This window comes from Schistocerca serialis, chromosome 3, assembly GCF_023864345.2.
Source record: "Schistocerca serialis cubense isolate TAMUIC-IGC-003099 chromosome 3, iqSchSeri2.2, whole genome shotgun sequence".
NCBI lineage: Eukaryota > Metazoa > Arthropoda > Insecta > Orthoptera > Acrididae > Schistocerca > Schistocerca serialis.
The window spans coordinates 683,697,467-683,701,604 of record NC_064640.1 but is presented as its reverse complement, the minus strand read 5'-3'; the positions used below and the strand labels follow the sequence as shown (position 1 = coordinate 683,701,604).

The 4,138-nt window shown below is 49.4% G+C and overlaps 1 pseudogene; it reads left to right on the top strand.

Annotated features, from left to right (window-relative positions):
* Positions 1–3,688: 3,688 nt before the first annotated feature.
* On the top strand, positions 3,689–3,806 carry LOC126472191 (5S ribosomal RNA; annotated as a pseudogene).
* Positions 3,807–4,138: the final 332 nt, after the last annotated feature.

The window sequence follows — 4,138 nt, the reverse complement described above, 5'->3', positions numbered from 1 at the left end:
AGAAACGCCTACCTACAAAACGAGTGTGTGTGTGTGTGTGTGTGTGTGTGTGTGTGTATGTGTGTGAGGACGGTGGCGGGAGGAGGGGAGGGTTGAAAAGAAGTGTAGCCGACGATGCGCCAATACCCATAGTTTAGTCACCCAGTGTTTGAGAAAGAGAGACCATAGAGATTGACAACAAACTTTACAAATAATTTCAATTCTTACGAAATTTTTGTTGCTGACGACCCGGATAAAATGGTGAACAGAAGAAAAGTTTATTTCTTGCTAAATTTTCGCTGTTCATGCAGTAAAACAGCAGCATCTATCAGAAGTTTTAATTTGTTACTTCCTTACTACTAATTGTATTCGAGCGCCAACATATACACTCCTGGAAATTGAAATAAGAACACCGTGAATTCATTGTCCCAGGAAGGGGAAACTTTATTGACACATTCCTGGGGTCAGATACATCACATGATCACACTGACAGAACCACAGGCACATAGACACAGGCAACAGAGCATGCACAATGTCGGCACTAGTACAGTGTATATCCACCTTTCGCAGCAATGCAGGCTGCTATTCTCCCATGGAGACGATCGTAGAGATGCTGGATGTAGTCCTGTGGAACGGCTTGCCATGCAATTTCCACCTGGCGCCTCAGTTGGACCAGCGTTCGTGCTGGACGTGCAGACCGCGTGAGACGACGCTTCATCCAGTCCCAAACATGCTCAATGGGGGACAGATCCGGAGATCTTGCTGGCCAGGGTAGTTGACTTACACCTTCTAGAGCACGTTGGGTGGCACGGGATACATGCGGACGTGCATTGTCCTGTTGGAACAGCAAGTTCCCTTGCCGGTCTAGGAATGGTAGAACGATAGGTTCGATGACGGTTTGGATGTACCGTGCACTATTCAGTGTCCCCTCGACGATCACCAGTGGGGTACGGCCAGTGTAGGAGATCGCTCCCCACACCATGATGCCGGGTGTTGGCCCTGTGTGCCTCGGTCGTATGCAGTCCTGATTGTGGCGCTCACCTGCACGGCGCCAAACACGCATACGACCATCATTGGCACCAAGGCAGAAGCGACGCTCATCGCTGAAGACGACACGTCTCCATTCGTCCCTCCATTCACGCCTGTCGCGACACCACTGGAGGCGGGCTGCACGATGTTGGGACGTGAGCGGAAGACGGCCTAACGGTGTGCGGGACCGTAGCCCAGCTTCATGGAGACGGTTGCGAATGGTCCTCGCCGATACCCCAGGAGCAACAGTGTCCCTAATTTGCTGGGAAGTGGCGGTGCGGTCCCCCACGGCACTGCGTAGGATCCTACGGTCTTGGCGTGCACCCGTGGGTCGCTGCGGTCCGGTCCCAGGTCGACGGGCACGTGCGCCTTCCGCCGACCACTGGCGACAACATCGATGTACTGTGGAGACCTCACGCCCCACGTGTTGAGCAATTCGGCGGTACGTCCACCCGGCCTCCCGCATGCCCACTATACGCCCTCGCTCAAAGTCCGTCAACTGCACATGCGGTTCACGTCCACGCTGTCGCGGCATGCTACCAGTGTTAAAGACTGCGATGGAGCTCCGTATGCCACGGCAAACTGGCTGACACTGACGGCGGCGGTGCACAAATGCTGCACAGCTAGCGCCATTCGACGGCCAACACCGCGGTTCCTGGTGTGTCCGCTGTGCCGTGCGTGTGATCATTGCTTGTACAGCCCTCTCGCAGTGTCCGGAGCAAGTATGGTGGGTCTGACACACCGGTGTCAATGTGTTCTTTTTTCCATTTCCAGGAGTGTATATCACTGAATGTACCACAAAAATTACACCATTGTACGGCTCATAGTTCAAGAGATATGACGTCAGATACAGAGCTGCGTGAAACTGAAACTGCAATGCGGAATATGATACAGATGCAGCTAAAATATTTGTACAGATATACATGAAACGTGTTATGTATATGAGTATTATATTTGACATGTAAATACGTGGGCAAAGCGATGGGTAAAAAGCTCGTCCTAAGCCCCTGGAACGATTCAACGAAATTTGGTACACATATTAATTACTATTTGGAAAGAAATACAGAGGGGTAAGAAGCACCAACCTCCTGTTGGGGTGCACATGATAACGTGGAGAGAGATGGGAGTAGAAGAGATGGACAGACAGAAGGCGAGGTGGAAACTGACAGAGAAATGGAAGAGGAGGAAATGTACAGAGAGAGAGAGGGACAGAGAAATGGAAATAGAGAGGAGAGAAAAGGAGATGGACTAAGGGAAAGGGAGGAGGAGATGGACGGAGAAAGAGAGGCAGGAGAAGCTGTACATAAAAGGGGGAGGGGAGTAGATGGACAGAGAGGGAGCGGGAGGAGGAGAGGGACAAAGAGGGGAAGGAGGAGGTGGAACTGGAAGGGAAAGGAGGAGATGGAATTAGGAGACGGAGGAGCAGATGGACAGAGGGGAAAGGAGCTGATGGACAGATGGGGGAAGAGCAGAATGACATAGAGAGGGGAGAGAAAGAGAAGGGCAGAGATAGGGCGGGAGGAGATGGACAGAGAGTAGAGGAGAAGGTCAACAGAGAGAGGGTGTGGAGATGTAAAGATACGGGGTGAAGGACGAGATGGAGAGAGATGGAGGGGGGGGGGGGGAAGAGATGGACTAACAAAATATGAGGCAACGCTGCGTACTCACCTGCTGTCCTATATACAGAGTGTAAAGAAAGGATACCACCAACTTTTAGGGATTATAGAGGGTGTGATCAGGAACAAACTAAGAACAGAGACCTCTCTCCCACAAAATGTCATCCAACGGTGCTGTACAACGTCAAACTTATAAGGTTAACACCTGCCGGTATCCACCTCTTCGACAGTAATCGTGAGTTTGTACGTTGCAATACCACAAGCAGACCTCCTCGAAAAGAACTTAATAGTAATTGAGGTTGAAATTGATTGTGACAGTGAAGTTATCTGGTCACGTATAAAAGGTATAGGTGAAACCGAGTTGATTGTTGGATAATTTTACAGGCCACCTGATTTCGCTGTGACAGTTCTAGAATCATTAAAAGAAAATGTACAGGCAGTAACGCTTAAGTACCCAGACTATGCAACGCTAGTTGAAGACAGTTTTCACCAACGGAGTATAGAGTGGGACGTTTATTGATTCATTGCTGGGATGCAGGCAGAGAGGCAGGCGAAGTACTTTTCAACAAGTTTTCCGAAAACTGTCTCGAAAAGCTTTTTCGGCAGCCCACACATAATGGAAATATCTTACGCCTTGTAACAACAAGTAGTTCGAACATTATCGATGGCGTCAGTATAGAAACGGGGCTAATGGGGCTAATGCTTCTATCTACTCACTCGTTGACCATTCAGGTGCGGCAGTTAAAGATAGCAAAACGAAAAATGAAATTTTAAATTCCGTGTGTAAAAAACCGTTCACGCAGAAGAATCGTAAAAACATACGGTCGTTTGACTGCTGTAGAGAGTCCCGTATGGACGACTTAGTAATAAGCATCCCTAGCGTAGAGTACCAAATGAAAGAGTTGAAAACAAATAAGTGGCCAGATCAGGATTGAACCCCAATTCAGTTTTACAAAGAGTACTCTACGGCACTGCCCCCTTGTATAGCTTGCATTCAACGTGAATCTCTCGCCAAGCAATAACTCCATAGCGACTTGAAAAAAGCGCAAGTGACTTTTGTATATGGCAACGGCCTTGCCGCAGTGGATACACCGGTTCCCGTCAGATCACCGAAGTTAAACGCTGTCGGGCGTGGCCGCCACTTGGATGGGTGACCATCCGGACTGCCAAGCGCTGTTGCCATTTTTGGGGGTGCACTCAGCCTCGTGATGCCAATTGAGGAGCTACTCGACCGAATAGTGGCGGCTCTAGTCAAAGAAAAGCATCGTAACGACCGCGAGAGCGGTGTGCTGACCACACGCCCCTCCTATCCGCATCCTCAACTGAGTATGACATGGCGGTCGGATGGTCCCGATGGGCCACTTGTGGCCGGAAGACGGAGTGTACTCTTGTATATAAGAAGGGATTCGCAAAATTACATACCAATATCCGTAATATCGGTTCTGCAGAGTTCTAGAACATGTTCTGAGTTCGAATATAATAAATTTACGAGAGAATGATAAGCTTATGTCCAC